The 25629-nt window shown below is 43.3% G+C and overlaps 21 non-coding genes across 21 annotated transcripts; all 21 read right to left on the bottom strand.

The window, feature by feature from the left end:
• Positions 1 to 916: 916 nt before the first annotated feature.
• On the bottom strand, positions 917 to 1035 carry LOC136724871 (5S ribosomal RNA). The gene has a single exon (XR_010807296.1). It is a non-coding gene; the product is annotated as a 5S ribosomal RNA (ribosomal RNA).
• Positions 1036 to 2090: 1055 nt separating this feature from the next.
• LOC136724851 (5S ribosomal RNA) lies at positions 2091 to 2209 on the bottom strand. Its single transcript, XR_010807278.1, has one exon. It is a non-coding gene; the product is annotated as a 5S ribosomal RNA (ribosomal RNA).
• Positions 2210 to 3274: 1065 nt separating this feature from the next.
• LOC136724855 (5S ribosomal RNA) lies at positions 3275 to 3393 on the bottom strand. The gene has a single exon (XR_010807281.1). It is a non-coding gene; the product is annotated as a 5S ribosomal RNA (ribosomal RNA).
• A 1066-nt stretch (positions 3394 to 4459) lies between these two features.
• Positions 4460 to 4578, bottom strand: LOC136724895 (5S ribosomal RNA). Its single transcript, XR_010807318.1, has one exon. It is a non-coding gene; the product is annotated as a 5S ribosomal RNA (ribosomal RNA).
• A 1065-nt stretch (positions 4579 to 5643) lies between these two features.
• Positions 5644 to 5762, bottom strand: LOC136724866 (5S ribosomal RNA). The gene has a single exon (XR_010807291.1). It is a non-coding gene; the product is annotated as a 5S ribosomal RNA (ribosomal RNA).
• A 1066-nt stretch (positions 5763 to 6828) lies between these two features.
• Positions 6829 to 6947, bottom strand: LOC136724837 (5S ribosomal RNA). Its single transcript, XR_010807265.1, has one exon. It is a non-coding gene; the product is annotated as a 5S ribosomal RNA (ribosomal RNA).
• Positions 6948 to 7997: 1050 nt separating this feature from the next.
• On the bottom strand, positions 7998 to 8116 carry LOC136724903 (5S ribosomal RNA). Its single transcript, XR_010807325.1, has one exon. It is a non-coding gene; the product is annotated as a 5S ribosomal RNA (ribosomal RNA).
• A 1066-nt stretch (positions 8117 to 9182) lies between these two features.
• LOC136724864 (5S ribosomal RNA) lies at positions 9183 to 9301 on the bottom strand. The gene has a single exon (XR_010807290.1). It is a non-coding gene; the product is annotated as a 5S ribosomal RNA (ribosomal RNA).
• Positions 9302 to 10359: 1058 nt separating this feature from the next.
• LOC136724863 (5S ribosomal RNA) lies at positions 10360 to 10478 on the bottom strand. Its single transcript, XR_010807289.1, has one exon. It is a non-coding gene; the product is annotated as a 5S ribosomal RNA (ribosomal RNA).
• Positions 10479 to 11544: 1066 nt separating this feature from the next.
• Positions 11545 to 11663, bottom strand: LOC136724899 (5S ribosomal RNA). The gene has a single exon (XR_010807321.1). It is a non-coding gene; the product is annotated as a 5S ribosomal RNA (ribosomal RNA).
• Positions 11664 to 12718: 1055 nt separating this feature from the next.
• LOC136724862 (5S ribosomal RNA) lies at positions 12719 to 12837 on the bottom strand. The gene has a single exon (XR_010807288.1). It is a non-coding gene; the product is annotated as a 5S ribosomal RNA (ribosomal RNA).
• Positions 12838 to 13895: 1058 nt separating this feature from the next.
• On the bottom strand, positions 13896 to 14014 carry LOC136724850 (5S ribosomal RNA). The gene has a single exon (XR_010807277.1). It is a non-coding gene; the product is annotated as a 5S ribosomal RNA (ribosomal RNA).
• Positions 14015 to 15072: 1058 nt separating this feature from the next.
• On the bottom strand, positions 15073 to 15191 carry LOC136724838 (5S ribosomal RNA). The gene has a single exon (XR_010807266.1). It is a non-coding gene; the product is annotated as a 5S ribosomal RNA (ribosomal RNA).
• A 1066-nt stretch (positions 15192 to 16257) lies between these two features.
• On the bottom strand, positions 16258 to 16376 carry LOC136724831 (5S ribosomal RNA). The gene has a single exon (XR_010807260.1). It is a non-coding gene; the product is annotated as a 5S ribosomal RNA (ribosomal RNA).
• A 1055-nt stretch (positions 16377 to 17431) lies between these two features.
• LOC136724907 (5S ribosomal RNA) lies at positions 17432 to 17550 on the bottom strand. The gene has a single exon (XR_010807329.1). It is a non-coding gene; the product is annotated as a 5S ribosomal RNA (ribosomal RNA).
• A 1066-nt stretch (positions 17551 to 18616) lies between these two features.
• LOC136724836 (5S ribosomal RNA) lies at positions 18617 to 18735 on the bottom strand. Its single transcript, XR_010807264.1, has one exon. It is a non-coding gene; the product is annotated as a 5S ribosomal RNA (ribosomal RNA).
• Positions 18736 to 19776: 1041 nt separating this feature from the next.
• Positions 19777 to 19895, bottom strand: LOC136724840 (5S ribosomal RNA). Its single transcript, XR_010807268.1, has one exon. It is a non-coding gene; the product is annotated as a 5S ribosomal RNA (ribosomal RNA).
• A 1054-nt stretch (positions 19896 to 20949) lies between these two features.
• On the bottom strand, positions 20950 to 21068 carry LOC136724859 (5S ribosomal RNA). Its single transcript, XR_010807285.1, has one exon. It is a non-coding gene; the product is annotated as a 5S ribosomal RNA (ribosomal RNA).
• A 1066-nt stretch (positions 21069 to 22134) lies between these two features.
• On the bottom strand, positions 22135 to 22253 carry LOC136724861 (5S ribosomal RNA). Its single transcript, XR_010807287.1, has one exon. It is a non-coding gene; the product is annotated as a 5S ribosomal RNA (ribosomal RNA).
• Positions 22254 to 23309: 1056 nt separating this feature from the next.
• On the bottom strand, positions 23310 to 23428 carry LOC136724844 (5S ribosomal RNA). Its single transcript, XR_010807271.1, has one exon. It is a non-coding gene; the product is annotated as a 5S ribosomal RNA (ribosomal RNA).
• Positions 23429 to 24494: 1066 nt separating this feature from the next.
• LOC136724860 (5S ribosomal RNA) lies at positions 24495 to 24613 on the bottom strand. The gene has a single exon (XR_010807286.1). It is a non-coding gene; the product is annotated as a 5S ribosomal RNA (ribosomal RNA).
• Positions 24614 to 25629: the final 1016 nt, after the last annotated feature.

Genomic DNA, 25629 nt, shown 5'->3' with positions numbered 1-25629 from the left:
CATTGTGGCAACGTTGTGCGTTAGCTGGGGTGCCACACCAGACCGGAACTATATTTTACAAAACGAACACATTGTCTTGATAAAACAGCTGTAATTGAGTGCCTGACACGCCAGTCAAGCGCAATCTTGAGAAGGTGTGCATTTCAGTAAGGATTTCAATTGACATGCAGTATGAAACTGAAAGGAGGTTGCATCACTATGATGCATAACATTGCATGTATTGTATTTTCAAGTGTGTGCATTCATCCTGTTGTCATTTTGTTTTGAAAGCAGAAGAATCATTCAACAGGTTGCTGAGACAAATGTAAACCAGTAAAACATATGAAGAGAAACAAACCTTGAATATAAGTTCAGTTGTTTAAACATTTGACAAACTATGGTGAGGGGGTAAGAAATGACACAAATCCAGCAGCTCCTGTATTTCAATACACCAGAAGCCAATATTATTGGCGAGTCGGGTAGTCCATCATCACAGTTCGAGGGCAGGCATCATTTCAGTAATTTCATCCCGTTGCATTCACATCCGTGCCTTGAATGAGATTGAATGTGATCTTTGCTCTCAAGTATGTTCCCAAGTTTTACACTTTCGTGCTTTGCATGAATGGGAATGGAACCGTGTGTGTTGAATGAGGCTCCTTGTGAGCACTGAACTTTGTCCGGTGGAGTTCCTTTTTGTGTTGCTGTAATTGTGTAATTTCTCGATGAGAAAGATTAGGCAACATTTAGTCACTTCTAGCCATGATGCTCAATTTATTTACGAATGTACCCTAGTTACTAGGGACCGTTTACGTTGGAGAACAAGATCTATTGTATGCCTGTGTATTTGGGGAAGTCAAATCTGAAATAATGATGAAATTGCGTGTATCCAAAGTTAAAACTCGTGATTTGTCGCCCTCTGGTGTGTAAAAGATGCAAAAGCTTACAGCACCTGGTATTCCCAGGCGGTCTCCCATCCAAGTACTGACCAGGCCCGAGCCTGCTTAGCTTCCGAGATCGGATGAGATCGGGCGTATTCAGGCTAGTATGGCCGTAAGCCAGAGAGGCTGTCCCTGACGCTCTACTTAAAGGGAAGGCAATATCCGTTTCTGCCGCTCATACTTGCAATTGAACTGTCTCTCTACTCTAAAGTCCGGGACACACCAGCGCGCCGCAGACAGTCCCTGCTAACACGAAACGTTGTGGCAACGTTGTGCGTTAGCTGGGGTGCCACACCAGACCGGAACTATATATTACAAAACGAACACATTGTCTTGATAAAACAGCTGTAATTGAGTGCCTGACACGCCAGTCAAGCGCAATCTTGAGAAGGTGTGCATTTCAGTAAGGATTTCAATTGACATGCAGTATGAAACTGAAAGGAGGTTGCATCACTATGATGCATAACATTGCATGTATTGTATTTTCAAGTGTGTGCATTCATCCTGTTGTCATTTTGTTTTGAAAGCAGAAGAATCATTCAACAGGTTGCTGAGACAAATGTAAACCAGTAAAACATATGAAGAGAAACAAACCTTGAATATAAGTTCAGTTGTTTAAACATTTGACAAACTATGGTGAGGGGGTAAGAAAACACACAAATCCAGCAGCTCCTGTACTTCAATACACCAGAACCCAATATTATTGGCGAGTCGGGTAGTCCATCATCACAGTTCGAGGGCAGGCATAATTTCAGTAATTTCATCCCGTTTCATTCACATCCGTGCCTTGAATGAGATTGAATGTGATCTTTGCTCTCAAGTATGTTCCCAAGTTTTACACTTTCGTGCTTTGCATGAATGGGAATGGAACCGTATGTGTTGAATGAAGCTCCTTGTGAGCACTGAACTTTGTCCGGTGGAGTTCCTTTTTGTGTTGCTGTAATTGTGTCATTTCTCGATGAGAAAGATTAGGCAACATTTAGTCACTTCTAGCCATGATGCTCAATTTATTTACGAATGTACCCTAGTTACTAGGGACCGTTTACGTTGGAGAACAAGATCTATTGTATGCCTGTGTATTTGGGGAAGTCAAATCTGAAATAATGATGAAATTGCGTGTATCCAAAGTTAAAACTCGTGATTTGTCGCCCTCTGGTGTGTAAAAGATGCAAAAGCTTACAGCACCTGGTATTTCCAGGCAGTCTCCCATCCAAGTACTGACCAGGCCCAAGCCTGCTTAGCTTCCGAGATCGGACGAGATCGGGCGTATTCAGGCTAGTATGGCCGTAAGCCAGGGAGGCTGTCCCTGACGCTCTACTTAAAGGGAAGGCAATATCCGTTTCTGCCGTTCATACTTACAGTTGAACTGTCTCTCTACTCTAAAGCCCGGGACACACCAGCGCGCCGCAGACAGTCCCTGCTAACACGCCACGTTGTGGCAACATTGTGGCAACGTTGTGCGTTAGCTGGGGTGCCACACCAGACCGGAACTATATATTACAAAACGAACACATTGTCTTGATAAAACAGCTGTAATTGAGTGCCTGACACGCCAGTCAAGCGCAATCTTGAGAAGGTGTGCATTTCAGTAAGGATTTAAATTGACATGCAGTATGAAACTGAAAGGAGGTTGCATCACTATGATGCATAACATTGCATGTATTGTATTTTCAAGTGTGTGCATTCATCCTGTTGTCATTTTGTTTTGAAAGCAGAAGAATCATTCAACAGGTTGCTGAGACAAATGTAAACCAGTAAAACATATGAAGAGAAACAAACCTTGAATATAAGTTCAGTTGTTTAAACATTTGACAAACTATGGTGAGGGGGTAAGAAAACACACAAATCCAGCAGCTCCTGTATTTCAATACACCAGAACCCAATATTATTGGCGAGTCGGGTAGTCCATCATCACAGTTCGAGGGCAGGCATCATTTCAGTAATTTCATCTTGTTGCATTCACATCCGTGCCTGAATGAGATTGAATGTGATCTTTGCTCTCAAGTATGTTCCCAAGTTTTACACTTTCGTGCTTTGCATGAATGGGAATGGAACCGTGTGTGTTGAATGAGGCTCCTTGTGAGCACTGAACTTTGTCCGGTGGAGTTCCTTTTTGTGTTGCTGTAATTCTGTCATTTCTCGATGAGAAAGATTAGGCAACATTTAGTCACTTCTAGCCATGATGCTCAATTTATTTATGAATGTACCCTAGTTACTAGGGACCGTTTACATTGGAGAACAAGATCTATTGTATGCCTGTGTATTTGGGGAAGTCAAATCTGAAATAATGATGAAATTGCGTGTATCCAAAGTTAAAACTCGTGATATGTCGCCCTCTGGTGTGTAAAAGATGCAAAAGCTTACAGCACCTGGTATTCCCAGGCGGTCTCCAATCCAAGTACTGACCAGGCCCGAGCCTGCTTAGCTTCCGAGATCGGACGAGATCGGGCGTATTCAGGCTAGTATGGCCGTAAGCTAGGAATGCTGTCCCTGACGCTCTACTTAAAGGGAAGGCAATATCCGTTTCTGCCGTTCATACTTACAGTTGAACTGTCTCTCTACTCTAAAGCCCGGGACACACCAGCGCGCCGCAGACAGTCCCTGCTAACACGCCACGTTGTGGCAACATTGTGGCAACGTTGTGCGTTAGCTGGGGTGCCACACCAGACCGGAACTATATATTACAAAACGAACACATTGTCTTGATAAAACAGCTGTAATTGAGTGCCTGACACGCCAGTCAAGCGCAATCTTGAGAAGGTGTGCATTTCAGTAAGGATTTCAATTGACATGCAGTATGAAACTGAAAGGAGGTTGCATCACTATGATGCATAACATTGCATGTATTGTTTTTACAAGTGTGTGCATTCATCCTGTTGTCATTTTGTTTTGAAAGCAGAAGAATCATTCAACAGGTTGCTGAGACAAATGTAAACCAGTAAAACATATGAAGAGAAACAAACCTTGAATATAAGTTCAGTTGTTTAAACATTTGACAAACTATGGTGAGGGGGTAAGAAAACACACAAATCCAGCAGCTCCTGTATTTCAATACACCAGAACCCAATATTATTGGCGAGTCGGGTAGTCCATCATCACAGTTCGAGGGCAGGCATCATTTCAGTAATTTCATCCCGTTGCATTCACATCCGTGCCTTGAATGAGATTGAATGTGATCTTTGCTCTCAAGTATGTTCCCAAGTTTTACACTTTCGTGCTTTGCATGAATGGGAATGGAACCGTGTGTGTTGAATGAGGCTCCTTGTGAGCACTGAACTTTGTCCGGTGGAGTTCCTTTTTGTGTTGCTGTAATTGTGTCATTTCTCGATGAGAAAGATTAGGCAACATTTAGTCACTTCTAGCCATGATGCTCAATTTATTTACGAATGTACCCTAGTTACTAGGGACCGTTTACATTGGAGAACAAGATCTATTGTATGCCTGTGTATTTGGGGAAGTCAAATCTGAAATAATGATGAAATTGCGTGTATCCAAAGTTAAAACTCGTGATTTGTCGCCCTCTGGTGTGTAAAAGATGCAAAAGCTTACAGCACCTGGTATTCCCAGGCGGTCTCCCATCCAAGTACTGACCAGGCCCAAGCCTGCTTAGCTTCCGAGATCGGACGAGATCGGGCGTATTCAGGCTAGTATGGCCGTAAGCCAGGGAGGCTGTCCCTGACGCTCTACTTAAAGGGAAGGCAATATCCGTTTCTGCCGTTCATACTTACAGTTGAACTGTCTCTCTACTCTAAAGCCCGGGACACACCAGCGCGCCGCAGACAGTCCCTGCTAACACGCCACGTTGTGGCAACATTGTGGCAACGTTGTGCGTTAGCTGGGGTGCCACACCAGACCGGAACTATATATTACAAAACGAACACATTGTCTTGATAAAACAGCTGTAATTGAGTGCCTGACACGCCAGTCAAGCGCAATCTTGAGAAGGTGTGCATTTCAGTAAGGATTTAAATTGACATGCAGTATGAAACTGAAAGGAGGTTGCATCACTATGATGCATAACATTGCATGTATTGTATTTTCAAGTGTGTGCATTCATCCTGTTGTCATTTTGTTTTGAAAGCAGAAGAATCATTCAACAGGTTGCTGAGACAAATGTAAACCAGTAAAACATATGAAGAGAAACAAACCTTGAATATAAGTTCAGTTGTTTAAACATTTGACAAACTATGGTGAGGGGGTAAGAAAACACACAAATCCAGCAGCTCCTGTATTTCAATACACCAGAACCCAATATTATTGGCGAGTCGGGTAGTCCATCATCACAGTTCGAGGGCAGGCATCATTTCAGTAATTTCATCTTGTTGCATTCACATCCGTGCCTGAATGAGATTGAATGTGATCTTTGCTCTCAAGTATGTTCCCAAGTTTTACACTTTCGTGCTTTGCATGAATGGGAATGGAACCGTGTGTGTTGAATGAGGCTCCTTGTGAGCACTGAACTTTGTCCGGTGGAGTTCCTTTTTGTGTTGCTGTAATTCTGTCATTTCTCGATGAGAAAGATTAGGCAACATTTAGTCACTTCTAGCCATGATGCTCAATTTATTTATGAATGTACCCTAGTTACTAGGGACCGTTTACATTGGAGAACAAGATCTATTGTATGCCTGTGTATTTGGGGAAGTCAAATCTGAAATAATGATGAAATTGCGTGTATCCAAAGTTAAAACTCGTGATATGTCGCCCTCTGGTGTGTAAAAGATGCAAAAGCTTACAGCACCTGGTATTCCCAGGCGGTCTCCCATCCAAGTACTGACCAGGCCCGAGCCTGCTTAGCTTCCGAGATCGGACGAGATCGGGCGTATTCAGGCTAGTATGGCCGTAAGCTAGGAATGCTGTCCCTGACGCTCTACTTAAAGGGAAGGCAATATCCGTTTCTGCCGTTCATACTTACAGTTGAACTGTCTCTCTACTCTAAAGCCCGGGACACACCAGCGCGCCGCAGACAGTCCCTGCTAACACGCCACGTTGTGGCAACATTGTGGCAACGTTGTGCGTTAGCTGGGGTGCCACACCAGACCGGAACTATATATTACAAAACGAACACATTGTCTTGATAAAACAGCTGTAATTGAGTGCCTGACACGCCAGTCAAGCGCAATCTTGAGAAGGTGTGCATTTCAGTAAGGATTTCAATTGACATGCAGTATGAAACTGAAAGGAGGTTGCATCACTATGATGCATAACATTGCATGTATTGTTTTTACAAGTGTGTGCATTCATCCTGTTGTCATTTTGTTTTGAAAGCAGAAGAATCATTCAACAGGTTGCTGAGACAAATGTAAACCAGTAAAACATATGAAGAGAAACAAACCTTGAATATAAGTTCAGTTGTTTAAACATTTGACAAACTATGGTGAGGGGGTAAGAAAACACACAAATCCAGCAGCTCCTGTATTTCAATACACCAGAACCCAATATTATTGGCGAGTCGGGTAGTCCATCATCACAGTTCGAGGGCAGGCATCATTTCAGTAATTTCATCCCGTTGCATTCACATCCGTGCCTTGAATGAGATTGAATGTGATCTTTGCTCTCAAGTATGTTCCCAAGTTTTACACTTTCGTGCTTTGCATGAATGGGAATGGAACCGTGTGTGTTGAATGAGGCTCCTTGTGAGCACTGAACTTTGTCCGGTGGAGTTCCTTTTTGTGTTGCTGTAATTGTGTCATTTCTCGATGAGAAAGATTAGGCAACATTTAGTCACTTCTAGCCATGATGCTCAATTTATTTACGAATGTACCCTAGTTACTAGGGACCGTTTACATTGGAGAACAAGATCTATTGTATGCCTGTGTATTTGGGGAAGTCAAATCTGAAATAATGATGAAATTGCGTGTATCCAAAGTTAAAACTCGTGATTTGTCGCCCTCTGGTGTGTAAAAGATGCAAAAGCTTACAGCACCTGGTATTCCCAGGCGGTCTCCCATCCAAGTACTGACCAGGCCCGAGCCTGCTTAGTTTCCGAGATCGGACGAGATCGGGCGTATTCAGGCTAGTATGGCCGTAAGCCAGGGAGGCTGTCCCTGACGCTCTACTTAAAGGGAAGGCAATATCCGTTTCTGCCGCTCATACTTACAGTTGAACTGTCTCTCTACTCTAAAGTCCGGGACACACCAGCACGCCGCAGACAGTCCCTGCTAACACGAAACGTTGTGGCAACGTTGTGCGTTAGCTGGGGTGCCACACCAGACCTATGTATTACAAAACGAACACATTGTCTTGATAAAACAGCTGTAATTGAGTGCCTGACACGCCATTCAAGCGCAATCTTGAGAAGGTGTGCATTTCAGTAAGGATTTCAATTGACATGCAGTATGAAACTGAAAGGAGGTTGCATCACTATGATGCATAACATTGCATGTATTGTATTTTCAAGTGTGTGCATTCATCCTGTTGTCATTTTGTTTTGAAAGCAGAAGAATCATTCAACAGGTTGCTGAGACAAATGTAAACCAGTAAAACATATGAAGAGAAACAAACCTTGAATATAAGTTCAGTTGTTTAAACATTTGACAAACTATGGTGAGGGGGTAAGAAAACACACAAATCCAGCAGCTCCTGTATTTCAATACACCAGAACCCAATATTATTGGCGAGTCGGGTAGTCCATCATCACAGTTCGAGGGCAGGCATCATTTCAGTAATTTCATCCCGTTGCATTCACATTCGTGCCTTGAATGAGATTGAATGTGATCTTTGCTCTCAAGTATGTTCCCAAGTTTTACACTTTCGTGCTTTGCATGAATGGGAATGGAACCGTGTGTGTTGAATGAGGCTCCTTGTGAGCACTGAACTTTGTCCGGTGGAGTTCCTTTTTGTGTTGCTGTAATTGTGTCATTTCTCGATGAGAAAGATTAGGCAACATTTAGTCACTTCTAGCCATGATGCTCAATTTATTTACGAATGTACCCTAGTTACTAGGGACCGTTTACGTTGGAGAACAAGATCTATTGTATGCCTGTGTATTTGGGGAAGTCAAATCTGAAATAATGATGAAATTGCGTGTATCCAAAGTTAAAACTCGTGATTTGTCGCCCTCTGGTGTGTAAAAGATGCAAAAGCTTACAGCACCTGGTATTCCCAGGCGGTCTCCCATCCAAGTACTGACCAGGCCCGAGCCTGCTTGGCTTCCGAGATCGGACGAGATCGGGCGTATTCAGGCTAGTATGGCCGTAAGCCAGGGAGGCTGTCCCTGACGCTCTACTTAAAGGGAAGGCAATATCCGTTTCTGCCGTTCATACTTACAGTTGAACTGTCTCTCTACTCTAAAGCCCGGGACACACCAGCGCGCCGCAGACAGTCCCTGCTAACACGCCACGTTGTGGCAACATTGTGGCAACGTTGTGCGTTAGCTGGGGTGCCACACCAGACCGGAACTATATTTTACAAAACGAACACATTGTCTTGATAAAACAGCTGTAATTGAGTGCCTGACACGCCAGTCAAGCGCAATCTTGAGAAGGTGTGCATTTCAGTAAGGATTTCAATTGACATGCAGTATGAAACTGAAAGGAGGTTGCATCACTATGATGCATAACATTGCATGTATTGTATTTTCAAGTGTGTGCATTCATCCTGTTGTCATTTTGTTTTGAAAGCAGAAGAATCATTCAACAGGTTGCTGAGACAAATGTAAACCAGTAAAACATATGAAGAGAAACAAACCTTGAATATAAGTTCAGTTGTTTAAACATTTGACAAACTATGGTGAGGGGGTAAGAAATGACACAAATCCAGCAGCTCCTGTATTTCAATACACCAGAAGCCAATATTATTGGCGAGTCGGGTAGTCCATCATCACAGTTCGAGGGCAGGCATCATTTCAGTAATTTCATCCCGTTGCATTCACATCCGTGCCTTGAATGAGATTGAATGTGATCTTTGCTCTCAAGTATGTTCCCAAGTTTTACACTTTCGTGCTTTGCATGAATGGGAATGGAACCGTGTGTGTTGAATGAGGCTCCTTGTGAGCACTGAACTTTGTCCGGTGGAGTTCCTTTTTGTGTTGCTGTAATTGTGTAATTTCTCGATGAGAAAGATTAGGCAACATTTAGTCACTTCTAGCCATGATGCTCAATTTATTTACGAATGTACCCTAGTTACTAGGGACCGTTTACGTTGGAGAACAAGATCTATTGTATGCCTGTGTATTTGGGGAAGTCAAATCTGAAATAATGATGAAATTGCGAGTATCCAAAGTTAAAACTCGTGATTTGTCGCCCTCTGGTGTGTAAAAGATGCAAAAGCTTACAGCACCTGGTATTCCCAGGCGGTCTCCCATCCAAGTACTGACCAGGCCCGAGCCTGCTTAGCTTCCGAGATCGGACGAGATCGGGCGTATTCAGGCTAGTATGGCCGTAAGCCAGGGAGGCTGTCCCTGACGCTCTACTTAAAGGGAAGGCAATATCCGTTTCTGCCGCTCATACTTGCAGTTGAACTGTCTCTCTACTCTAAAGTCCGGGACACACCAGCGCGCCGCAGACAGTCCCTGCTAACACGAAACGTTGTGGCAACGTTGTGCGTTAGCTGGGGTGCCACACCAGACCGGAACTATATATTACAAAACGAACACATTGTCTTGATAAAACAGCTGTAATTGAGTGCCTGACACGCCAGTCAAGCGCAATCTTGAGAAGGTGTGCATTTCAGTAAGGATTTCAATTGACATGCAGTATGAAACTGAAAGGAGGTTGCATCACTATGATGCATAACATTGCATGTATTGTATTTTCAAGTGTGTGCATTCATCCTGTTGTCATTTTGTTTTGAAAGTAGAAGAATCATTTTTGCTGAGGTTGCTGAGACAAATGTAAACCAGTAAAACATATGAAGAGAAACAAACCTTGAATATAAGTTCAGTTGTTTAAACATTTGACAAACTATGGTGAGGGGGTAAGAAAACACACAAATCCAGCAGCTCCTGTATTTCAATACACCAGAACCCAATATTATTGGCGAGTCGGGTAGTCCATCATCACAGTTCGAGGGCAGGCATCATTTCAGTAATTTCATCCCGTTGCATTCACATCCGTGCCTTGAATGAGATTGAATGTGATCTTTGCTCTCAAGTATGTTCCCAAGTTTTACACTTTCGTGCTTTGCATGAATGGGAATGGAACCGTGTGTGTTGAATGAGGCTCCTTGTGAGCACTGAACTTTGTCCGGTGGAGTTCCTTTTTGTGTTGCTGTAATTGTGTCATTTCTCGATGAGAAAGATTAGGCAACATTTAGTCACTTCTAGCCATGATGCTCAATTTATTTATGAATGTACCCTAGTTACTAGGGACCGTTTACGTTGGAGAACAAGATCTATTGTATGCCTGTGTATTTGGGGAAGTCAAATCTGAAATAATGATGAAATTGCGTGTATCCAAAGTTAAAACTCGTGATTTGTCGCCCTCTGGTGTGTAAAAGATGCAAAAGCTTACAGCACCTGGTATTCCCAGGCGGTCTCCCATCCAAGTACTGACCAGGCCCGAGCCTGCTTAGCTTCCGAGATCGGACGAGATCGGGCGTATTCAGGCTAGTATGGCCGTAAGCCAGGGAGGCTGTCCCTGACGCTCTACTTAAAGGGAAGGCAATATCCGTTTCTGCCGTTCATACTTACAGTTGAACTGTCTCTCTACTCTAAAGCCCGGGACACACCAGCGCGCCGCAGACAGTCCCTGATAACACGCCACGTTGTGGCAACATTGTGGCAACGTTGTGCGTTAGCTGGGGTGCCACACCAGACCGGAACTATATATTACAAAACGAACACATTCTCTTGATAAAACAGCTGTAATTGAGTGCCTGACACGCCAGTCAAGCGCAATCTTGAGAAGGTGTGCATTTCAGTAAGGATTTCAATTGACATGCAGTATGAAACTGAAAGGAGGTTGCATCACTATGATGCATTACATTGCATGTATTGTATTTTCAAGTGTGTGCATTCATCCTGTTGTCATTTTGTTTTGAAAGCAGAAGAATCATTCAACAGGTTGCTGAGACAAATGTAAACCAGTAAAACATATGAAGAGAAACAAACCTTGAATATAAGTTCAGTTGTTTAAACATTTGACAAACTATGGTGAGGGGGTAAGAAAACACACAAATCCAGCAGCTCCTGTATTTCAATACACCAGAACCCAATATTATTGGCGAGTCGGGTAGTCCATCATCACAGTTCGAGGGCAGGCATCATTTCAGTAATTTCATCCCGTTGCATTCACATCCGTGCCTTGAATGAGATTGAATGTGATCTTTGCTCTCAAGTATGTTCCCAAGTTTTACACTTTCGTGCTTTGCATGAATGGGAATGGAACCGTGTGTGTTGAATGAGGCTCCTTGTGAGCACTGAACTCTGTCCGGTGGAGTTCCTTTTTGTGTTGCTGTAATTGTGTCATTTCTCGATGAGAAAGATTAGGCAACATTTAGTCACTTCTAGCCATGATGCTCAATTTATTTACGAATGTACCCTAGTTACTAGGGACCGTTTACGTTGGAGAACAAGATCTATTGTATGCCTGTGTATTTGGGGAAGTCAAATCTGAAATAATGATGAAATTGCGTGTATCCAAAGTTAAAACTCGTGATTTGTCGCCCTCTGGTGTGTAAAAGATGCAAAAGCTTACAGCACCTGGTTTTCCCAGGTGGTCTCCCATCCAAGTACTGACCAGGCCCGAGCCTGCTTAGCTTCCGAGATCGGACGAGATCGGGCGTATTCAGGCTAGTATGGCCGTAAGCCAGGGAGGCTGTCCCTGACGCTCTACTTAAAGGGAAGGCAATATCCGTTTCTGCCGCTCATACTTGCAGTTGAACTGTCTCTCTACTCTAAAGTCCGGGACACACCAGCGCGCCGCAGACAGTCCCTGCTAACACGAAACGTTGTGGCAACGTTGTACGTTAGCTGGGGTGCCACACCAGACCGGAACTATATATTACAAAACGAACACATTGTCTTGATAAAACAGCTGTAATTGAGTGCCTGACACGCCAGTCAAGCGCAATCTTGAGAAGGTGTGCATTTCAGTAAGGATTTCAATTGACATGCAGTATGAAACTGAAAGGAGGTTGCATCACTATGATGCATAACATTGCATGTATTGTATTTTCAAGTGTGTGCATTCATCCTGTTGTCATTTTGTTTTGAAAGCAGAAGAATCATTCAACAGGTTGCTGAGACAAATGTAAACCAGTAAAACATATGAAGAGAAACAAACCTTGAATATAAGTTCAGTTGTTTAAACATTTGACAAACTATGGTGAGGGGGTAAGAAAACACACAAATCCAGCAGCTCCTGTATTTCAATACACCAGAACCCAATATTATTGGCGAGTCGGGTAGTCCATCATCACAGTTCGAGGGCAGGCATCATTTCAGTAATTTCATCCCGTTGCATTCACATCCGTGCCTTGAATGAGATTGAATGTGATCTTTGCTCTCAAGTATGTTCCCAAGTTTTACACTTTCGTGCTTTGCATGAATGGGAATGGAACCGTGTGTGTTGAATGAGGCTCCTTGTGAGCACTGAACTTTGTCCGGTGGAGTTCCTTTTTGTGTTGCTGTAATTGTGTAATTTCTCGATGAGAAAGATTAGGCAACATTTAGTCACTTCTAGCCATGATGCTCAATTTATTTACGAATGTACCCTAGTTACTAGGGACCGTTTACGTTGGAGAACAAGATCTATTGTATGCCTGTGTATTTGGGGAAGTCAAATCTGAAATAATGATGAAATTGCGTGTATCCAAAGTTAAAACTCGTGATTTGTCGCCCTCTGGTGTGTAAAAGATGCAAAAGCTTACAGCACCTGGTATTCCCAGGCGGTCTCCCATCCAAGTACTGACCAGGCCCGAGCCTGCTTAGCTTCCGAGATCGGACGAGATCGGGCGTATTCAGGCTAGTATGGCCGTAAGCCAGGGAGGCTGTCCCTGACGCTCTACTTAAAGGGAAGGCAATATCCGTTTCTGCCGCTCATACTTGCAGTTGAACTGTCTCTCTACTCTAAAGTCCGGGACACACCAGCGCGCCGCAGACAGTCCCTGCTAACACGAAACGTTGTGGCAACGTTGTGCGTTAGCTGGGGTGCCACACCAGACCGGAACTATATATTACAAAACGAACACATTGTCTTGATAAAACAGCTGTAATTGAGTGCCTGACACGCCAGTCAAGCGCAATCTTGAGAAGGTGTGCATTTCAGTAAGGATTTCAATTGACATGCAGTATGAAACTGAAAGGAGGTTGCATCACTATGATGCATAACATTGCATGTATTGTATTTTCAAGTGTGTGCATTCATCCTGTTGTCATTTTGTTTTGAAAGTAGAAGAATCATTTTTGCTGAGGTTGCTGAGACAAATGTAAACCAGTAAAACATATGAAGAGAAACAAACCTTGAATATAAGTTCAGTTGTTTAAACATTTGACAAACTATGGTGAGGGGGTAAGAAAACACACAAATCCAGCAGCTCCTGTATTTCAATACACCAGAACCCAATATTATTGGCGAGTCGGGTAGTCCATCATCACAGTTCGAGGGCAGGCATCATTTCAGTAATTTCATCCCGTTGCATTCACATCCGTGCCTTGAATGAGATTGAATGTGATCTTTGCTCTCAAGTATGTTCCCAAGTTTTACACTTTCGTGCTTTGCATGAATGGGAATGGAACCGTGTGTGTTGAATGAGGCTCCTTGTGAGCACTGAACTTTGTCCGGTGGAGTTCCTTTTTGTGTTGCTGTAATTGTGTAATTTCTCGATGAGAAAGATTAGGCAACATTTAGTCACTTCTAGCCATGATGCTCAATTTATTTACGAATGTACCCTAGTTACTAGGGACCGTTTACGTTGGAGAACAAGATCTATTGTATGCCTGTGTATTTGGGGAAGTCAAATCTGAAATAATGATGAAATTGCGTGTATCCAAAGTTAAAACTCGTGATTTGTCGCCCTCTGGTGTGTAAAAGATGCAAAAGCTTACAGCACCTGGTATTCCCAGGCGGTCTCCCATCCAAGTACTGACCAGGCCCGAGCCTGCTTAGCTTCCGAGATCGGACGAGATCGGGCGTATTCAGGCTAGTATGGCCGTAAGCCAGGGAGGCTGTCCCTGACGCTCTACTTAAAGGGAAGGCAATATCCGTTTCTGCCGCTCATACTTGCAGTTGAACTGTCTCTCTACTCTAAAGTCCGGGACACACCAGCGCGCCGCAGACAGTCCCTGCTAACACGAAACGTTGTGGCAACGTTGTGCGTTAGCTGGGGTGCCACACCAGACCGGAACTATATATTACAAAACGAACACATTGTCTTGATAAAACAGCTGTAATTGAGTGCCTGACACGCCAGTCAAGCGCAATCTTGAGAAGGTGTGCATTTCAGTAAGGATTTCAATTGACATGCAGTATGAAACTGAAAGGAGGTTGCATCACTATGATGCATAACATTGCATGTATTGTATTTTCAAGTGTGTGCATTCATCCTGTTGTCATTTTGTTTTGAAAGTAGAAGAATCATTTTTGCTGAGGTTGCTGAGACAAATGTAAACCAGTAAAACATATGAAGAGAAACAAACCTTGAATATAAGTTCAGTTGTTTAAACATTTGACAAACTATGGTGAGGGGGTAAGAAAACACACAAATCCAGCAGCTCCTGTATTTCAATACACCAGAACCCAATATTATTGGCGAGTCGGGTAGTCCATCATCACAGTTCGAGGGCAGGCATCATTTCAGTAATTTCATCCCGTTGCATTCACATCCGTGCCTTGAATGAGATTGAATGTGATCTTTGCTCTCAAGTATGTTCCCAAGTTTTACACTTTCGTGCTTTGCATGAATGGGAATGGAACCGTGTGTGTTGAATGAGGCTCCTTGTGAGCACTGAACTTTGTCCGGTGGAGTTCCTTTTTGTGTTGCTGTAATTGTGTCATTTCTCGATGAGAAAGATTAGGCAACATTTAGTCACTTCTAGCCATGATGCTCAATTTATTTATGAATGTACCCTAGTTACTAGGGACCGTTTACGTTGGAGAACAAGATCTATTGTATGCCTGTGTATTTGGGGAAGTCAAATCTGAAATAATGATGAAATTGCGTGTATCCAAAGTTAAAACTCGTGATTTGTCGCCCTCTGGTGTGTAAAAGATGCAAAAGCTTACAGCACCTGGTATTCCCAGGCGGTCTCCCATCCAAGTACTGACCAGGCCCGAGCCTGCTTAGCTTCCGAGATCGGACGAGATCGGGCGTATTCAGGCTAGTATGGCCGTAAGCCAGAAAGGCTGTCCCTGACGCTCTACTTAAAGGGAAGGCAATATCCGTTTCTGCCGTTCATACTTACAGTTGAACTGTCTCTCTACTCTAAAGCCCGGGACACAGCAGCGCGCCGCAGATAGTCCCTGCTAACACGCCACGTTGTGGCAACATTGTGGCAACGTTGTGCGTTAGCTGGGGTGCCACACCAGACCGGAACTATATATTACAAAACGAACACATTGTCTTGATAAAACAGCTGTAATTGAGTGCCTGACACGCCAGTCAAGCGCAATCTTGAGAAGGTGTGCATTTCAGTAAGGATTTCAATTGACATGCAGTATGAAACTGAAAGGAGGTTGCATCACTATGATGCATAACATTGCATGTATTGTATTTTCAAGTGTGTGCATTCATCCTGTTGTCATTTTGTTTTGAAAGCAGAAGAATCATTCAACAGGTTGCTGAGACAAATGTAAACCAGTAAAACATATGAAGAGAAACAAACCTTGAATATAAGTTCAGTTGTTTAAACATTTGACAAACTATGGTGAGGGGGTAAGAAAACACACAAATCCAGCAGCTCCTGTATTTCAATACACCAGAACCCAATATTATTGGCGAGTCGGGTAGTCCATCATCACAGTTCGAGGGCAGGCATCATTTCAGTAATTTCATCCCGTTGCATTCACATCCGTGCCTTGAATGAGATTGAATGTGATCTTTGCTCTCAAGTATTGTCCCAAGTTTTACACTTTCGTGCTTTGCATGAATGGGAATGGAACCGTGTGTGTTGAATGAGGCTCCTTGTGAGCACTGAACTTTGTCCGGTGGAGTTCCTTTTTGTGTTGCTGTAATTGTGTCATTTCTCGATGAGAAAGATTAGGCAACATTTAGTCACTTCTAGCCATGATGCTCAATTTATTTACGAATGTACACTAGTTACTAGGGACCGTTTACGTTGGAGAACAAGATCTATTGTATGCCTGTGTATTTGGGGAAGTCAAATCTGAAATAATGATGAAATTGCGTGTATCCAAAGTTAAAACTCGTGATTTGTCGCCCTCTGGTGTGTAAAAGATGCAAAAGCTTACAGCACCTGGTATTCCCAGGCGGTCTCCCATCCAAGTACTGACCAGGCCCGAGCCTGCTTAGCTTCCGAGATCGGATGAGATCGGGCGTATTCAGGCTAGTATGGCCGTAAGCCAGAGAGGCTGTCCCTGACGCTCTACTTAAAGGGAAGGCAATATCCGTTTCTGCCGCTCATACTTGCAATTGAACTGTCTCTCTACTCTAAAGTCCGGGACACACCAGCGCGCCGCAGACAGTCCCTGCTAACACGAAACGTTGTGGCAACGTTGTGCGTTAGCTGGGGTGCCACACCAGACCGGAACTATATATTACAAAACGAACACATTGTCTTGATAAAACAGCTGTAATTGAGTGCCTGACACGCCAGTCAAGCGCAATCTTGAGAAGGTGTGCATTTCAGTAAGGATTTCAATTGACATGCAGTATGAAACTGAAAGGAGGTTGCATCACTATGATGCATAACATTGCATGTATTGTATTTTCAAGTGTGTGCATTCATCCTGTTGTCATTTTGTTTTGAAAGCAGAAGAATCATTCAACAGGTTGCTGAGACAAATGTAAACCAGTAAAACATATGAAGAGAAACAAACCTTGAATATAAGTTCAGTTGTTTAAACATTTGACAAACTATGGTGAGGGGGTAAGAAAACACACAAATCCAGCAGCTCCTGTATTTCAATACACCAGAACCCAATATTATTGGCGAGTCGGGTAGTCCATCATCACAGTTCGAGGGCAGGCATCATTTCAGTAATTTCATCTTGTTGCATTCACATCCGTGCCTTGAATGAGATTGAATGTGATCTTTGCTCTCAAGTATGTTCCCAAGTTTTACACTTTCGTGCTTTGCATGAATGGGAATGGAACCGTGTGTGTTGAATGAGGCTCCTTGTGAGCACTGAACTTTGTCCGGTGGAGTTCCTTTTTGTGTTGCTGTAATTCTGTCATTTCTCGATGAGAAAGATTAGGCAACATTTAGTCACTTCTAGCCATGATGCTCAATTTATTTATGAATGTACCCTAGTTACTAGGGACCGTTTACATTGGAGAACAAGATCTATTGTATGCCTGTGTATTTGGGGAAGTCAAATCTGAAATAATGATGAAATTGCGTGTATCCAAAGTTAAAACTCGTGATATGTCGCCCTCTGGTGTGTAAAAGATGCAAAAGCTTACAGCACCTGGTATTCCCAGGCGGTCTCCCATCCAAGTACTGACCAGGCCCGAGCCTGCTTAGCTTCCGAGATCGGACGAGATCGGGCGTATTCAGGCTAGTATGGCCGTAAGCTAGGAATGCTGTCCCTGACGCTCTACTTAAAGGGAAGGCAATATCCGTTTCTGCCGTTCATACTTACAGTTGAACTGTCTCTCTACTCTAAAGCCCGGGACACACCAGCGCGCCGCAGACAGTCCCTGCTAACACGCCACGTTGTGGCAACATTGTGGCAACGTTGTGCGTTAGCTGGGGTGCCACACCAGACCGGAACTATATATTACAAAACGAACACATTGTCTTGATAAAACAGCTGTAATTGAGTGCCTGACACGCCAGTCAAGCGCAATCTTGAGAAGGTGTGCATTTCAGTAAGGATTTCAATTGACATGCAGTATGAAACTGAAAGGAGGTTGCATCACTATGATGCATAACATTGCATGTATTGTTTTTACAAGTGTGTGCATTCATCCTGTTGTCATTTTGTTTTGAAAGCAGAAGAATCATTCAACAGGTTGCTGAGACAAATGTAAACCAGTAAAACATATGAAGAGAAACAAACCTTGAATATAAGTTCAGTTGTTTAAACATTTGACAAACTATGGTGAGGGGGTAAGAAAACACACAAATCCAGCAGCTCCTGTATTTCAATACACCAGAACCCAATATTATTGGCGAGTCGGGTAGTCCATCATCACAGTTCGAGGGCAGGCATCATTTCAGTAATTTCATCCCGTTGCATTCACATCCGTGCCTTGAATGAGATTGAATGTGATCTTTGCTCTCAAGTATGTTCCCAAGTTTTACACTTTCGTGCTTTGCATGAATGGGAATGGAACCGTGTGTGTTGAATGAGGCTCCTTGTGAGCACTGAACTTTGTCCGGTGGAGTTCCTTTTTGTGTTGCTGTAATTGTGTCATTTCTCGATGAGAAAGATTAGGCAACATTTAGTCACTTCTAGCCATGATGCTCAATTTATTTACGAATGTACCCTAGTTACTAGGGACCGTTTACATTGGAGAACAAGATCTATTGTATGCCTGTGTATTTGGGGAAGTCAAATCTGAAATAATGATGAAATTGCGTGTATCCAAAGTTAAAACTCGTGATTTGTCGCCCTCTGGTGTGTAAAAGATGCAAAAGCTTACAGCACCTGGTATTCCCAGGCGGTCTCCCATCCAAGTACTGACCAGGCCCGAGCCTGCTTAGTTTCCGAGATCGGACGAGATCGGGCGTATTCAGGCTAGTATGGCCGTAAGCCAGGGAGGCTGTCCCTGACGCTCTACTTAAAGGGAAGGCAATATCCGTTTCTGCCGCTCATACTTACAGTTGAACTGTCTCTCTACTCTAAAGTCCGGGACACACCAGCACGCCGCAGACAGTCCCTGCTAACACGAAACGTTGTGGCAACGTTGTGCGTTAGCTGGGGTGCCACACCAGACCTATGTATTACAAAACGAACACATTGTCTTGATAAAACAGCTGTAATTGAGTGCCTGACACGCCATTCAAGCGCAATCTTGAGAAGGTGTGCATTTCAGTAAGGATTTCAATTGACATGCAGTATGAAACTGAAAGGAGGTTGCATCACTATGATGCATAACATTGCATGTATTGTATTTTCAAGTGTGTGCATTCATCCTGTTGTCATTTTGTTTTGAAAGCAGAAGAATCATTCAACAGGTTGCTGAGACAAATGTAAACCAGTAAAACATATGAAGAGAAACAAACCTTGAATATAAGTTCAGTTGTTTAAACATTTGACAAACTATGGTGAGGGGGTAAGAAATGACACAAATCCAGCAGCTCCTGTATTTCAATACACCAGAAGCCAATATTATTGGCGAGTCGGGTAGTCCATCATCACAGTTCGAGGGCAGGCATCATTTCAGTAATTTCATCCCGTTGCATTCACATCCGTGCCTTGAATGAGATTGAATGTGATCTTTGCTCTCAAGTATGTTCCCAAGTTTTACACTTTCGTGCTTTGCATGAATGGGAATGGAACCGTGTGTGTTGAATGAGGCTCCTTGTGAGCACTGAACTTTGTCCGGTGGAGTTCCTTTTTGTGTTGCTGTAATTGTGTCATTTCTCGATGAGAAAGATTAGGCAACATTTAGTCACTTCTAGCCATGATGCTCAATTTATTTACGAATGTACCCTAGTTACTAGGGACCGTTTACGTTGGAGAACAAGATCTATTGTATGCCTGTGTATTTGGGGAAGTCAAATCTGAAATAATGATGAAATTGCGTGTATCCAAAGTTAAAACTCGTGATTTGTCGCCCTCTGGTGTGCAAAAGCTTACAGCACCTGGTATTCCCAGGCGGTCTCCCATTCAAGTACTGACCAGGCCCGAGCCTGCTTAGCTTCCGAGATCGGACGAGACCGGGCGTATTCAGGCTAGTATGGCCGTAAGCCAGGGAGGCTGTCCCTGACGCTCTACTTAAAGGGAAGGCAATATCCGTTTCTGCCGCTCATACTTGCAGTTGAACTGTCTCTCTACTCTAAAGTCCGGGACACACCAGCGCGCCGTAGACAGTCCCTGCTAACACGAAACGTTGTGGCAACGTTGTGCGTTAGCTGGGGTGCCACACCAGACCGGAACTATATTTTACAAAACGAACACATTGTCTTGATAAAACAGCTGTAATTGAGTGCCTGACACGCCAGTCAAGCGCAATCTTGAGAAGGTGTGCATTTCAGTAAGGATTTCAATTGACATGCAGTATGAAACTGAAAGGAGGTTGCATCACTATGATGCATAACATTGCATGTATTGTATTTTCATGTGTGTGCATTCATCCTGTTGTCATTTTAATTTGAAAGCAGAAGAATCATTCAACAGGTTGCTGAGACAAATTTAACCAGTAAAACATATGAAGAGAAACAAACCTTGAATATAAGTTCAGTTGTTTAAACATTTGACAAACTATGGTGAGGGGGTAAGAAAACACACAAATCCAGCAGCTCCTGTATTTCAATACACCAAAACCCAATATTATTGGCGAGTCGGGCAGTCCATCATCACAGTTCGAGGGCAGGCATCATTTCAGTAATTTCATCCCGTTGCATTCACATCCGTGCCTTGAATGAGATTGAATGTGATCTTTACTCTCAAGTATATTTCCAAGTTTTACACTTTCATGCTTTGCATGAATGGGAATGGAACCGTGTGTGTTGAATGAAGCTCCTTGTGAGCACTGAACTTTGTCCAGTGGAGTTCCTTTTTGTGTTGCTGTAATTGTGTCATTTCTTGATGAGAAAGATTAGGCAACATTTAGTCACTTCTAGCCATGATGCTCAATTTATTTACGAATGTACGCTAGTTACTAGGGACCGTTTACGTTGGAGAACAAGATCTATTGTATGCCTGTGTATTTGGGGAAGTAAAATCTGAAATAATGATGAAATTGCGTGTATCCAAAGTTAAAACTCGTGATTTGTCGCCCTCTGGTGTGTAAAAGATGCAAAAGCTTACAGCACCTGGTATTCCCAGGCAGTCTCCCATCCAAGTACTAACCAGGCCAGAGCCTGCTTAGCTTCTGAGATCGGACGAGATCGGGCGTATTCAGGCTAGTATGGCCGTAAGCCAGAGAGGCTGTCCCTGACGCACTACTTAAAGGGAAGGCAATATCCGTTTCTGCCGCTCATACTTGCAGTTGAACTGTCTCTCTACTCTAAAGTCCGGGACACACCGGCGAAGAAAAGACAGTCCCTGCTAACACGCCACGTTGTGGCAACGTTGTGGCAACGTTGTGCGTTAGCTGGGGTGCCACACCAGACCGGAACTATATTTTACATAACGAACACATTGTCTTGATAAAACAGCTGTAATTGAGTGCCTGACACGCCAGTCAAGCGCAATCTTGAGAAGGTGTACATTTCAGTAAGGATTTCAATTGACATGCAGTATGAAACTGAAAGGAGGTTGCATCACTATGATGCATAACATTGCATGTATTGTATTTTCAAGTGTGTGCATTCATCCTGTTGTCATTTTGTTTTGAAAGCAGAAGAATCATTCAACAGGTTGCTGAGACAAATGTAAACCAGTAAAACATATGAAGAGAAACAAACCTTGAATATAAGTTCAGTTGTTTAAACATTTGACAAACTATGGTGAGGGGGTAAGAAAACACACAAATCCAGCAGCTCCTGTACTTCAATACACCAGAAGCCAATATTATTGGTGAGTCGGGTAGTCCATCATCACAGTTCGAGGGCAGGCATCATTTCAGTAATTTCATCCCGTTGCATTCACATCCGTGCCTTGAATGAGATTGAATGTGATCTTTGCTCTCAAGTATGTTCCCAAGTTTTACACTTTCGTGCTTTGCATGAATGGGAATGGAACCGTGTGTGTTGAATGAGGCTCCTTGTGAGCACTGAACTTTGTCCGGTGGAGTTCCTTTTTGTGTTGCTGTAATTGTGTCATTTCTTGATGAGAAAGATTAGGCAACATTTAGTCACTTCTAGCCATGATGCTCAATTTATTTACGAATGTACCCTAGTTACTAGGGACCGTTTACGTTGGAGAACAAGATCTATTGTATGCCTGTGTATTTGGGGAAGTAAAATCTGAAATAATGATGAAATTGTGTGTATCCAAAGTTAAAACTCGTGATTTGTCGCCCTCTGGTGTGTAAAAGGTGCAAAAGCTTACAGCACCTGGTATTCCCAGGCGGTCCCCCATCCAAGTACCGACCAGGCCCGAGCCTGCTTGGTTTCCGAGATCGGACGAGATCGGGCGTATTCAGGCTAGTATGGCCGTAAGCCAGGGAGGCTGTCCCTGATGCTCTACTTAAAGGGAAGGCAATATCCGTTTCTGCCGTTCATACTTACAGTTGAACTGTCTCTCTACTCTAAAGCCCGGGACACAGCAGCGCGCCGCAGACAGTCCCTGCTAACACGCCATGTTGTGGCAACGTTGTGCGTTAGCTGGGGTGCCACACCAGACCGGAACTATATTTTACAAAAAAAAACACATTGTCTTGATAAAACAGCTGTAATTGAGTGCCTGACACGCCAGTCAAGCGCAATCTTGAGAAGGTGTGCATTTCAGTAAGGATTTCAATTGACATGCAGTATGAAACTGAAAGGAGGTTGCATCACTATGATGCATAACATTGCATGTATTGTATTTTCAAGTGTGTGCATTCATCCTGTTGTCATTTTGTTTTGAAAGCAGAAGAATCATTCAACAGGTTGCTGAGACAAATGTAAACCAGTAAAACATATGAAGAGAAACAAACCTTGAATATAAGTTCAGTTGTTTAAACATTTGACAAACTATGGTGAGGGGGTAATAAAACACACAAATCCAGCAGCTCCTGTATTTCAATACACCAGAACCCAATATTATTGGCGAGTCGGGTAGTCCATCATCACAGCTCGAGGGCAGGCATCATTTCAGTAATTTCATCCCGTTGCATTCACATCCGTGCCTTGAATGAGATTGAATGTGATCTTTGCTCTCAAGTATGTTCCCAAGTTTTACACTTTCGTGCTTTGCATGAATGGGAATGGAACCGTGTGTGTTGAATGAGGCTCCTTGTGAGCACTGAACTTTGTCCGGTGGAGTTCCTTTTTGTGTTGCTGTAATTGTGTCATTACTCGATGAGAAAGATTAGGCAACATTTAGTCACTTCTAGCCATGATGCTCAATTTATTTACGAATGTACCCTAGTTACTAGGGACCGTTTACGTTGGAGAACAAGATCTATTGTATGCCTGTGTATTTGGGGAAGTAAAATCTGAAATAATGATGAAATTGTGTGTATCCAAAGTTAAAACTCGTGATTTGTCGCCCTCTGGTGTGAAAAAGGTGCAGAAGCTTACAGCACCTGGTATTCCCAGGCGGTCTCCCATCCAAGTACTGACCAGACCCGAGCCTGCTTGGCTTCCGAGATCGGACGAGATCGGGCGTATTCAGGCTAGTATGGCCGTAAGCCAGGGAGGCTGTCCCTGACGCTCTACTTAAAGGGAAGGCAATATCCGTTTCTGCCGTTCATACTTACAGTTGAACTGTCTCTCTACTCTAAAGCCCGGGACACACCAGCGCGCTGCAGACAGTCCCTGCTAACACGCCACGTTGTGGCAACGTTGTGGCAACGTTGTGCGTTAGCTGGGGTGCCACACCAGACCGGAACTATATTTTACAAAACGAACACATTGTCTTGATAAAACAGCTGTAATTGAGTGCCTGACTTGCCAGTCAAGCGCAATCTTGAGATGGTGTGCATTTCAGTAAGGATTTCAATTGACATGCAGTATGAAACTGAAAGGAGGTTGCATCACTATGATGCATAACATTGCATGTATTGTATTTTCAAGTGTGTGCATTCATCCTGTTGTCATTTTGTTATGAAAGCACAAGAATCATTCAACAGGTTGCTGAGACAAATGTAAACCAGTAAAACATATGAAGAGAAACAAACCTTGAATATAAGTTCAGTTGTTTAAACAATTGACAAACTATGGTGAGGGGGTAAGAAAACACACAAATCCAGCAGCTCCTGTATTTCAATACACCGGAACCCAATATTATTGGCGAGTCGGGTAGTCCATCATCACAGTTCGAGGGCAGGCATCATTTCAGTAATTTCATCCCGTTGCATTCACATCCGTGCCTTGAATGAGATTGAATGTGATCTTTGCTCTCAAGTATGTTCCCAAGTTTTACACTTTTGTGCTTTGCATGAATGGGAATGGAACCGTGTGTGTTGAATGAGGCTCCTTGTGAGCACTGAACTTTGTCCGGTGGAGTTCCTTTTTGTGTTGCTGTAATTGTGTCATTTCTCGATGAGAAAGATTAGGCAACATTTAGTCACTTCTAGCCATGATGCTCAATTTATTTACGAATGTACCCTAGTTACTAGGGACCGTTTACGTTGGAGAACAAGATCTATTGTATGCCTGTGTATTTGGGGAAGTCAAATCTGAAATAATGATGAAATTGTGTGTATCAAAAGTTAAGACTCGTGATTTGTCGCCCTCTGGTGTGTAAAAGGTGCAAAAGCTTACAGCACCTGGTATTTCCAGGCGGTCTACCATCCAAGTACTGACCAGGCCCGAGCCTGCTTGGCTTCCGAGATCGGACGAGATCGGGCGTATTCAGGCTAGTATGGCTGTAAGCCAGGGAGGCTGTCCCTGACGCTCTACTTAAAGGGAAGGCAATATCCGTTTCTGCCGTTCATACTTACAGTTGAACTGTCTCTCTACTCTAAAGCCCGGGACACACCAGCGCGCCGCAGACAGTCCCTGCTAACACGCCACGTTGTGGCAACATTGTGGCAACGTTGTGCGTTAGCTGGGGTGCCACACCAGACCGGAACTATATATTACAAAACGAACACATTGTCTTGATAAAACAGCTGTAATTGAGTGCCTGACACGCCAGTCAAGCGCAATCTTGAGAAGGTGTGCATTTCAGTAAGGATTTCAATTGACATGCAGTATGAAACTGAAAGGAGGTTGCATCACTATGATGCATAACATTGCATGTATTGTATTTTCAAGTGTGTGCATTCATCCTGTTGTCATTTTGTTTTGAAAGCAGAAGAATCATTCAACAGGTTGCTGAGACAAATGTAAACCAGTAAAACATATGAAGAGAAACAAACCTTGAATATAAGTTCAGTTGTTTAAACATTTGACAAACTATGGTGAGGGGGTAAGAAAACACACAAATCCAGCAGCTCCTGTATTTCAATACACCAGAACCCAATATTATTGGCGAGTCGGGTAGTCCATCATCACAGTTCGAGGGCAGGCATCATTTCAGTAATTTCATCCCGTTGCATTCACATCCGTGCCTTGAATGAGATTGAATGTGATCTTTGCTCTCAAGTATGTTCCCAAGTTTTACACTTTCGTGCTTTGCATGAATGGGAATGGAACCGTGTGTGTTGAATGAGGCTCCTTGTGAGCACTGAACTTTGTCCGGTGGAGTTCCTTTTTGTGTTGCTGTAATTGTGTCATTTCTCGATGAGAAAGATTAGGCAACATTTAGTCACTTCTAGCCATGATGCTCAATTTATTTACGAATGTACCCTAGTTACTAGGGACCGTTTACGTTGGAGAACAAGATCTATTGTATGCCTGTGTATTTGGGGAAGTCAAATCTGAAATAATGATGAAATTGCGTGTATC

This window comes from Amia ocellicauda, unplaced genomic scaffold (assembly GCF_036373705.1).
Source record: "Amia ocellicauda isolate fAmiCal2 unplaced genomic scaffold, fAmiCal2.hap1 HAP1_SCAFFOLD_196, whole genome shotgun sequence".
NCBI lineage: Eukaryota > Metazoa > Chordata > Actinopteri > Amiiformes > Amiidae > Amia > Amia ocellicauda.
The sequence above is the reverse complement of the archived record's forward strand: the minus strand, read 5'-3'. Positions and strand labels throughout refer to the sequence as shown.